Below are 12,112 nucleotides of genomic sequence, written 5' to 3' on the forward strand. Positions count from 1 at the left end.
TTAATAGATATGTTCTTGAACCAAAAAAGAATTTGCTCCCAACAAGCATGAATCGGCGTATCTTTATCCTCCATGCGCAACCTACATCGGCAAATCCATAGAGGCCATACGATTAAAACCGGTGTGATGCCCCTTAGATGTTCCAGTTGGGATGACTGTTTACCTTTAGAGACCCAAATCCACAACCGATCCCTCCAATTTTGCTGCTGCTAGAACTCAACCTCAAGCATATCTGATGCCTCCACAACTTCAGTGCAAACTCCCCTTCTCCCAGTACATGGTCCATTGTTTCAATCTTATGTTGTTCACAGCATACACACGAAGAGCATAAGGAGATGCCCATGCGCTGAACATTTGTGCCCACACTCAACTCCCCTTGTAAACCTTTCTAGCATACAAAAGAAACTCTAAGAGGAATGACAGGATCCCAAACAAACTTTGCCCACATGACTTCCTCATTCTTGGATCGGCACAACTCCCACCCGGATTTCATAGTGACATTAGTTCCCTTCGACGGCTTCCAATACACCCTGTCATCCATCTCTAGCCTACCTAGCTTCACCTTCAAGCTAATGTGCCGAGCCGTATCTCTTCCTATCATCTCCGTGAGTACATCTTCTTTCCACTCTATTCCATTAAGCACCTCCTGCAGCACCAATTTAGGTTAATGTATAGTACTTGTCTGTTTGTCTAGAATGCCAAGACCAGACCAGTTTTCCCACCAGAAAGGGATTTGTGCTTCATTAATCTGCCAACTTGATTGCTCTATGATGACCAAAAAACAGAATGAGATTGACTTCCATACAAGGTAGGCATTCCGCTGAACCATTCCTTGAAAAGGATAATGTTTTTTACAATATTTTTCTCTCATATATTTCGCCCATATGGAATGCATATAAAACACTCCAAGCTAACTTCACTCGGACGACCTTCTAAACCTCCCATAAATCATGAATGCCTAATCCTCCCTCTTGAACTGGTTTAGCAACCTTTTGCCAAGACACCCAATGCTTTTTACGGTGCTCTTCTGTGCCTCCCCATAAAAAAACCAACAAAAATGGAGTTAAGCTTCCTAATGACCATCTTCGGAACATCCATCACTGACATAAGATGAATAGGTAAGCCGGAGAGCACATGTCGAAGCATGACGATGCGTCCCCCAGCCGAAAGAAGAATTCTTTTCCCGCCATCTAGCTTCGCCCGTACTTTATTTAACAAATCCTCAAAAGAGCGCACTCCAATCACAAAAAGCGCTATAGGAATGCCCATGTATTTACAAGGAAATTTTCCAAGACCATATCCGGTAATTCTTTGTAGCTTTTTTTTCCTTTTATACGAAATATGCTTAGAGAAATAAATGGTCGACTTCTCTGTGTTCACTTTTTGTCCTGACCACTTTGAATAACGATCAATAACTTCCATGAGCCCTTTCACCAATTTTTTATCCCCATTTAGAAAGAAAACAACATCATCTACATAAAGTAAATGGGATACCTACATACTCACTCTAGGAATTGAAAGAGGTTTGATTTTCCGAAGATCCACTGCCTGCTTAATCATTCTTGTGAACACTTCCTCTGCTAGAATGAACAAGTATGGTGAGAGGGGGTCCCCCTGCTGCACCCCTCTGGAAGATTGAAAATACCCTCAATATGTTCCATTAAGCATCACAGAGAAACTACAATTCTGAATACAATTTTTAAGGAAGGCAATAAACTTATCTGAAAAACCATAAGCATGTAAGGTCTTACATAAAAAACTCCCCTCCAACCTATCATATGCCTTCATCATATCTAGCTTTAGCATAATATTTCCTCCCCTACTCTTTCTGTTTAGGCTATACAATAATTCCTGAGTCAACAAAGCATTCTCAAAAATGCTACGGCCCTTAACAAACACACCTTGTTATTCTGAAATAATACTAGATAATAATGGCCGAATTCTTCCAACTAAAATTTTTGAGAAGCACTTATAAATAACCGAACATAAACTAATTGGGCGAACTTAAGCAAAGCTATCTTGCCGGTTTGTTTTAAGGAAAGGACCAAGAAAGTGGAAGTATAGTACGGACCCAATGGAACACCAGAAAAAAATTCTGTGGCTGCTTTGAGCACATCTGTCCCCACAATGTCCTAGCAGGAAATAAAAAAACTAGCCCCCAATTTGTCAAACCCCGGACTACTATCCTCCGTAATTGACTTTATAGCTGCTAACGTCTCCTCCATAGAAGGTGTCTTAACAAGGTCAGAATTATCCTCATCTGATATAGTCGGTTGAACCAACTTACATATGTCATCTTGTGCACTGTTGTGCCCCTCAGATTGCAAGAGCTTCTGGAAAAAGGCCATTGCACCATCATGCATGGCAATTGGGGTTTGAAGCACTTGACCATCATGCAACTCCATCTGCCCAACCCATGCCTTCCGTCTATGCTCTCTGGATATACCATGAAAGAATTTGGTATTCGCATCTCCTTCTTTTATCCATTTAGCTTTAGCCTTTTGAGCCATGAAAATCTCTTCTCTATGAATCCAATCATGCAACCCCTTTTGAGCTTCCTGTAACAATTTATCATCCTCTGCTTCACCCAACTCAAGCACCTTCCCTTCCAATTGAATGATTTGGTCTTCCCAACGTGAAATGTTAGCGAAAATATTTCCAAAGGACGTAAGATTCCACTCCTTTAAAGACTGCTTCAGGAGCTTCAACTTAGCAGCCAGATTCAAGAGCCCATCAAATTTTGTAGGTTCCTCCCAACTCTTGGCAACCACGTCTCAAAACTGAGCATGTGTAATCCACATAAATTGGAAAAAAAAAAAAGGCCTTGGACCATAAAACTGTCTAGCAGGTGAAATTTGTAAGTGCAACGGACAATGATCCGAGGTGCTTCTAGCCAATGTGATTACTTTGGCAGTCAGGAATCTCCGTAAGAATTCTTGATTAACAATTACCCGATCTAACTTTGCCCATATTCGGCCACGCCCTTCTTGCCCATTACACCATGAATATTTTCAGCATTCTTCTTGAGTCTTCATGATTCCACAATTCATTATGCAGTTGTGAAAATCATCTTTAACACCCTGAGGTTTTAAGAGACCTCCAATTTTCTCATGATCGTACCGAATGACATTAAAGTCACCTCCAGCCACCCAAGGAATATCCTATCTTTGAACTGTCTCCAATTCTTGCCAAAGGTGAACCCTCCCAGCTTGAAAACATCTTGCACAAATAAATGATAGCAGCATCTCTTCCTCACCTTTTTTTATATATACTAGAAATCTGCTGCTTTGTACTGGACACCATTTGCATAGATATAGCCTTCTGCCAAAACACCTATATTTTGCCTTCCTGATGATAGTTGGTTATGAAACTAGCAAACTTCAACTTCCTTGCCCATTTCTTAATTTGACATTCTGCAGCAAACGGTTCCAAAATGGCAGGCACATTTGGTTGTGTCTCAAAAATGTTCTTCTGTAATTGTAAAAAAGAACTACGTAGCCCCCAAACATTCCACACTAAAATGTTGTCTAACATATCAAACATGTTTGGAAGACCGAGTATTCATACTCGGAGGAGCAGTTGTAACTCTTTTCTTCTTCTTCAACTTAACAATTGGCATCTCAATTTCCTGATCTAACTCCACTGCTATTTTCTCTATACTTTCTACTCCTTCAAGATCATATCCTTCCTGATATACAGTATGCACATCCGTTTCCACGTTGGTATTAACGGCTAATTCCGCTTCAGTTACCACAATGTTGCAAATTAATGTTCTCAATGTCCAACCTCTTTATCATTCCTTCCTTTACTGGGCACAACTCTGATGACTCTTCAACTAAGTCCTCCCCCACACCCTGGATACTGCCATGTTGTACTTGCATTTCTAGTATAGGAGACGAACCCAACTTTGGTAAGCACGCCTGCTCCCCTGTTTACTCATTGATGCCCATGATGCCCTTCATACCAGGATCGCCATCTACCACTAGATTAGATATTCTTTCTAACTCAGCATTTACAATTTCTTCCAATAGTATTGATGCTTCTTCTTGGATTTTATCAAGCCCTTGTGTTTCCCTCATGGAATCGGCTATGTTTACTAAACTCGGAGCCCTTTCCACCTTCATATCCCTGTCACTTAGTTCTCTCCCTCCTCCTTCGATGCATAACCAGGTTTCGCCATCCTGTTGTATTACATTTTGATCATTCGTTGCTAAGGATGATACCATCACCCCATCTTGCCTCACGTATACGATCGGTTGTACAATTTCATTTTCCTCCGTTTGCTGATCTTGTGCTTGGTTCGTTTTATGCACTAATTTCCATACCTGTTTATGTCTCTTAGATCTCTTCAATTCCGCTTTAGCCTGAGGATTTCCTGCATGCAACTTTTCCCTTCTACACGTATTGTTCGAATGACCTTGTAGGCGGCACATCAAACAATATGCCGGTAAAGTTTCGAAGACCACTTCTTGAACATGGCTTCCCTTTTTATTAGCAGGACCAATCCAAAAGTAGCTCCTATGATCCTTACAAACGTCCATCTCCACACACATTCTTGCACTCTTTGGCCTTGAAACACAGGCTGTTGCATTATCTCTTTTTAGATATCTCCCATAAGGCCCTGCAAAAATCTTCAACGTAGACTCATGGGAAAAATGTGGCTGTAAGCCTAGTAAAAATATCCACACCCGAGCTAACGTCGATTCCTCATATTCATTGAATGAAGGACTCCAATGGAAGATTTTATATGGGATGTTTGCAATATCCATCACTTCCTTGGACATAGCCGTGACAAAATCTGCTTCATTAGTCAGCCGAACCAAAACATTGCGAGCCCTCTTCATGGCACCAACAACCGGCATAGAAGTTAGTCCCCAACGATTTTTAATGTACCCCCGAATGATATCCAGAGAATGGCGACGTCATTGGAATGATAAAACTACTGAGAATCGAAACAGAGCCGCCGTTTGAGTGATCTCTTCCTTGTTGAAAACGAAACACAGCTCCCCCTCAATCTGTTTTGCCTCTCGCATGTGAACCACTACCTCTGGCAAAGGTAATGGACGAGCTGAAACAATGTTAGCAAGCGTCCTCGCTGAGATAGACAAGGACCCAAAAGCTGCCATCGCGGCCAAGCGGTGGTCAATAACACAAACCCTAGCAAAACGACAAAAAACCTAGAGAGAAAAGAGATGAATGATAGTAATATTTTATTTGGTTTCTTTTTCTTAAAACTAACATCTAGAAGTTACTAAATTACTTGGTTTCTTTGTACTTCATAGCAATACTCTTCTTAGGATGCTGCTAGCCAACCTGTGTTTAATGTTTATTTGAAAATTAGAAGATGAAAAAAAGGATCAGTTTCCTAATTTTTCTTAGTTAAATAGTCTAATTTAAAATGGCAACTAAATAAAGAGAAATGCTAGGTTTACGATAAAACAATATGAAATTTATGCAGCTTGATATGACATATAGATCTTATTGGGTTACACAAAATTTCTTCAGATTTTTAATTTTTGTTTAAATCAAAATCCAACATTTTTAAATTTAAATTCTATTTCAATTTCTAATCCGATCATCATCCAAAACACAAAAATAAATATGACTTTTTCTAAATTCTAAAAAATCAGTCTTAAGAAATATATTCAAACAAATTTTCAACTTTACTTATCCATTTCCATAAACTTCAATACAAAACTTATTTAAAAGAAGTTTTAAAAATTTTCTCCTCCTTTTCCAAAAACAGATAAAGAATACATCATAAAAAAATTTCATATATTCTCAAATCTTTTTAAATCAAACATTCTTGTGTTTTACTATTTGAATTTTTAATTTAATTTATGAATTTTTTTTATAATATTCTCTCAAAATCAAATATTTCTCCTAAGTAAATTTTAAAGCCTTACAAATATATAAAATAAAAATAAACTCGGTTCACCAACAAACCAAAAGAAAACTTTTCCATCTTCCCCAAAACTCTTAACCCGTGGTATATGCGGCAACTGACCCGCACTGTATGCGCGTGGACGTTTCCTCCTCCTCTTTATATTCGCCATTGTTGAACTTGGACCAATGACCATCGCTGCCGAGGCACGCCACCTCGAATTCTCCACGAAGTGAGGCATAAAATGGAAGACCCTGTTCTGTTTTTGTTCAAACAATTTGACTGTTTCTTTTTTTTTTTTTTTTTTTTCGCATTCTATTCACACTAATGACAAAAAAATCTCGGTAAAATATATAAAAATATAATAATTTATGAGCTGTGAAGTTCATATTAAAAAAATGGTCCATGGATTTTTTTTTTTGTTTAATATCACTCGTGTTTTATGAAAACCAAATGTGAGTTTTTCAAAATATGCAAGACACCTTGCATTGTTAGCACGTTTACCTTGTTTTAGTTACCCTTTTCTATCCAAAAAAAAAAATCTCAATAGAGGTTTTGGATCTCCCTTAAAAATAAAAGAAAAACAACGTTTATAAAAAAAAATTACCCGAAAACACATCTTCAAATAACTTTTCAAAATTATCTATCCACTTTTACACACTCTAATACAAAACATATTTTAAAGGGCTTTTCTCCAAATTCTTCTATATGCTATCACAAAACTTAATAAAAGCTTTCCTTATCCGATTGTACCCTTAATCAAAAAGGAAAAACAAAGGCGGTAACGTCGATTCTAAGCTCCCAATGCATATGATAGTCTTTAGTATTGTAAACAAGTCAAGTTCGGGCAAGTAATAGATAGTTAAGACCTATTCATTTAGCTTTTATTCGAACACAACGTGAGCTTGAATTTATCGTTGTGCTACATTTTATTTCTACAAACCCATTCATTATTCGAGCGAATGCTAACCTATTCACGAGCTATTTAATTTTCACATAATAGATTCTTTATATAATATATTGTGCAAAGTTATTTGGGTTTACACAAACTTATACAATTTTAGATGAATTTTATATGAGTTGCGGTGCCCCCAACCCTAGTTGTGGTTTGGCGGGGAACTGCGATGCCTGAGATGCATGCCGCAAGGGTTGTACCCTTACGCAACGTAAAAATCTTGTATGCTCGTATGCTAAGTACACATGTGTGCAAAAAGCCGCAATGGAAAAGTGTAAGGTACTAATAAAAAAAACTTGAAATAACTAGAGATTTGTACATGATGCACCCAACAATAATATTATCCATAAGTTTACAAATCGAGATTCTTTCTTGCCTAACATAAATAAAACACCAATAATTTTACAAGAAGATTGAAATCTTAAACGGGGACAAGCTCCCATACTAACAATTGGGCTACACTAGTTCTCCTTCCTCAAAGTATTCCTCTCGCCATACATCTGCATCAAGATCTATAGTTTCAAGGAAAGAAACCGTAGTGGGACTATCATGATGAGATTTTGAAAATTCTCAATAAGTTAATACCCAAGACAATAACTATTAATGCAAGAAATGAAGATGAATATAAATGAATAAACTTCAAGTACCAAAATGGAAATCACATTTATAGATAATTTTTTTATATGTAAAAGTTTTATTAAACCACGAAATTAGGCATAGCACAAATACACAAGAAATATACAAGAGAAAAACATCTTTTTTTTTTTTTTAATTTAAAGAGAAAAAAAAAACATCTAATTACAAACTAAAGCTAAAAAACAACACAAAAGTAATTTAGACTAGCCCCATCCATTACAATAATCAAAGCCCAAAGCAACAAAGTATGATAAATGAGTTGTATTTCTACCATTCTTCAAGTCCAAAGAGCAAATAGAAGGCCGAGATCGAAGGTCTCATTCAAGCAAGACAAAGGTCAGAGGAAATCTAAAGTTCCGTTAGGACCGTAGGACCGTAACTGGAAATCCTTCCATATAAAAGGAAATGGATGATAGTCAACATCCCATATTAGAGATCATAAAGGATTTCAACACTTTTCTTCTTTTCTATTTGAAGGCTTCAAGGACGTCGAGAGCTCGGAGTCTTCGTTAATCTAAGGATCGTTACCCCATCACGACCACACTAGAAATGTGGGATACATGCTTATGGGTATGTTTAGGATTTGCATAGTCTACTTGATAAAGTGATAAAAACTATATGATGAAGTTGCTTAAGTGAATGAATTGTTTAACTAAAAAATGAATTAAGCACTTAATTATGTATTGGTTTTTAGTACTTGACTCTATGTAAAATTCTGGTATTTTACACTTAAAAAGAGTTGTAATGCAGCTGGTCCACATTATAAATTAATATTCCAAAATTTTACCCTTTTCATTGTTAACATTTCTAATTTTATGTAGGGTATTTTTGGAAGAGCCACACAAATTGAACATGCAGCACCCAAATACTAAAGGGTTAGGGATTTGAAATACAAAGAAAACGAAAAAAAAAAGAAACAGAATAAGGGAGTAGCTGGCCTCAAGCTGTGCAGCAGCAGCACACTCATGCACGCAAAATGCAAGGGCTGGATCGAGTGGCTCAGGAGATGCACTGCAAGAAGTGGGACCGTAGCTTCACTTCAACGCATCTCACGCGTAAGGGAGCAACTGGAGACGCTGAAATGCAGAGAGAAGTGGAAAAAGGCGTGGGCTGCAGACGCACTCACGCGGGCAAAAACGCGCAGCAGAAGGGATGGACGCTAGAACGTAGGAGTTGAGATCAAAACGGGCAGCTTGAAGACGTGAAACGCGGAAGCAGGCTGGCTCAAAACGCACGATCTGCAGACGTGAAACGCGAAAGCTGGGCTGGCTCGAAACGCAGGAGAATCACGCACTGCCAAAATGCAGAGAGGGAGAGAGTATAAAAAGAAAATATTTTTGGCCGAAAGGGCGCTTAGTTTTTTTTTCGGATTTATTTTCCAGGCGGCTGGTTCTTCTTCTTCATTTATTTTCCAGTTCTTTTTACTTCTTTATTTTCGTTTGGTTTTCTTCTTAGTTTCAGATTTCAGCAGATTTTAGGGATACGGTATATTTTTTTATTCAACAATTTTTCTTGGAATTTAATCTTTTTGAGCATTTTGTTAATCTAGAGATGATAGGCTAGATTTTTAGCTTGGGATTCAATGAGTAACTCATGACTATTTGGGGTTGGATTTTCTTCAATATTTAGTGTTTTTGATGATTAACTTGATGGATTATATTTCAATGTGCATCTAGAAAATATTAGAATTATTTGTCCTTGGTTTAGATCAATTATAGACATAAAGGCACAATTGATACTTGAACAAGTAATATGACTTTGATGTTTTTCTTTCACTTTTCTATGATTGTTATATAATTTGTCAAGTAGTTTTATTAGAATAAAGATTGTGGTTCATTGCTATATTATCCGACCATGATTTCTAGGAATGAGAGAATGGTTGAGAGAAAATGAAAAGAGAAGTAAATCCATCACCAAATTAGTGGGCGAAAATTGCATCTCAAGTGTTTGTTTAATTGCTTCTTACAAGTTTAAGTCAACTTCCGCACATTTTCTTTAAATCTCTTGATTCTTAGCAATTTTAGAAAAGTAGATTCACTTTTATTTTCAGCTTTACTTATGCTTGAACTTCCCGACAATTTCTCTCATAATTCATTCCACACTCTCTTAGTAAATAGCCCCATTTAGGTATTAATATTGTTAGCGGTTAAGTTTTGAAATTTATTTCTCATTTCATATTTTTTTGTTCATTGCTAGCTCATTTAGTTTACTCTTTTCTTATCATTTTAAACTTTCGTGTCACTACAAACGGTAATATGTGGTCTTGAAAATATGAAGTAGTTGCTAAATTCTCATTGTCCCTGTGAATTCGATCTTGGGATTTACCTTTGTATTACTTTGACAGCTTTTACGCTTGGAAGTCGAAATTAAAAGCTGATCATTACTTCTTATCTCATTCTCTCATGAAAGTGCATACTTTTCTCACTATATGTATTGACTACTTAGATGAGTTGATTGTACCAAGATGAGCAACAGCGCACAACGAGCAACAACAAGCTTGATGTAGATGTGGGGGCTCTTCGAGATAACATGGAGGAGTTCAGAGGGAGGCATGTGTCATACACAGAGGCCCATACTCCATCAGAGATGTCACATCTGGAGTGAGCCTACAGTAAAAAGATTACAGACCTGCAGACCATGAAGCAGTGCATGCATATTCATATCCATGTCTCTCATTAGTGTCATGGGTTTTAACTTACTGTAATTTCTTAGAAGTCTCACTATGGTGGTCCCACCTGTAATTTCGTTCATCGAAACTGTAGGCTTTGATGCAGATGTAGCCCATGAAGGTTTTCCTGAGGAATAAGGACCAGCCTGGCCAGAGGAGTAGTTAAGAAGGATTGCCTCCGATTAGCAATTATTTGTATTATAAAATAATTTTTTTAGGTAAGCGACGGACTATGTCTGGTTCATTATATTTTGATGTAACCGAAGAACTTATGACAATGTATAATATTATTTGGGAAGTAGTGATAATGACATTTAGATATTACTATTGAATGAAGATTCTCTTGGTACATATTTTTGGTACATTTAGTATTAGTCTCTAATTAATCCCTTTGCATATTCCATTGCAAACTTATTACGCTAAGCGAGTGCTTGGTTTCCTGAACACACGCTTCCCTTGTGTTAAGGATTGGGGTGTTGCCGACCTATTGGCATCCCTGGCACCATGAACCCTCCCTAGGTATGTTACTGAGGGCGGAGGGTGCCACAACTTGGTGTTAAAGCTTTACAGCTCTAGGTAAATCCATAATGTCATTTAGAAACAATATCAGAGTAATAGGATATGGTCTTTAGCATCATAGGCTTGAATTTTGAATACCATAGGCTTGATCTACAGTGTGCAGAAGAGGGTCCAATGAGAGAGTGATAGGCTTGGGTTTGTGTGACCAGATTTTGTTATGGTGCGACCAAGGGTTCCATGAAATGGACGAGCTAGGGGTGATCATGAAGGAGATCGACCTCGCGACGAAGGTTATCGCGATGTGGCACAAGCCATCAATCGTATTATGGACGTCTTACATCAATAATAGGAGCTTTTTCAACAACAAATGTAAATAAAACAACTCAATCACCCGCGTGTCGAGCAATGAGGTTGTACTTACGAGCGGTTCTTGGCTTATCGGTACCTGAGTTTCTTTGGAAATGTAGGGAGCGATGACTGGAAAGGAAGATTATAGATATCAAACGAACTTTTGAAGTGTGCGTATACATAAAGAATTAGATGGTTTTGTATGTGAGTTACTTGCTCCAAGGAGAGGCGGCGATTTGGTGGAGTGCCAAGAGGTAGTTGGTTGTCATGGAGTTGGGATCCATGTAAACCATTCCTTGGGAGAGATTTAAAAAGGAATTCAATGATCAGTATTTTCCTACCAAAATGAGACAACAAAAAGAAAAGGATTTTGCTAATTTGGTTCAAGGTAGCATGACAATCGAACAATATGTTTCTAAGTTTTTGGAGTAGGGAAGGTTTACCTCTCATCTTATCTTAATTGAGGAGATGCGTGTAGAGCAATTTCAGGATGGATTACAACTTCACATACGTACACAAGTGGCATGTTTAGAAATACGTGACTTTTAGAGGCCAGTGAGTGTGCCCTCAATTGCGAAACGCAAACACCATCGTCTAATGGTTGTTACGACGAGCCAGAAGTAGAGGATGTTTATGGGAGAAGCTACTCGGGTTCCCCTGAAAACTGTGTGAAGGAGGAGGGTACGCCCACCAATTACTCTTGGAGTACATTTGGGAGGCAGGGCACTAATGTGTGGTCACTGCCATAGGTCTCACGAGGGATAGTGTCATCAAGCTCCACTCTCATACTATAGGTGTGGCCAAATAGGGCATTACACCAAGGATTTCCCTCAAGTAGTTCAAGGACAAAGGACCGGCCCCATGGGAGGACAGGAAGGCCAAATGCTGATGATGCAAGTGTGGGTGTACGCCTTAACACCAGGAGTGGTAGATAAGGATTCTCTAGAGATGCATGAGGCAAGCATCATCACAGGTATGGACCTAACCTTAGAATAGTTTGGAAGTATTTAAGGCATATAGTCAAAGGATTAGTTGGTAAGGTCGTTTCACATCTGTGATGCTAAAGATCATAAGAGTCACTTAAGGTTGGCATTGGGGAATT

The sequence above is a fragment of the Juglans regia genome, chromosome 1 (genome assembly GCF_001411555.2).
Source record: "Juglans regia cultivar Chandler chromosome 1, Walnut 2.0, whole genome shotgun sequence".
Taxonomy (NCBI): Eukaryota; Viridiplantae; Streptophyta; class Magnoliopsida; order Fagales; family Juglandaceae; genus Juglans; species Juglans regia.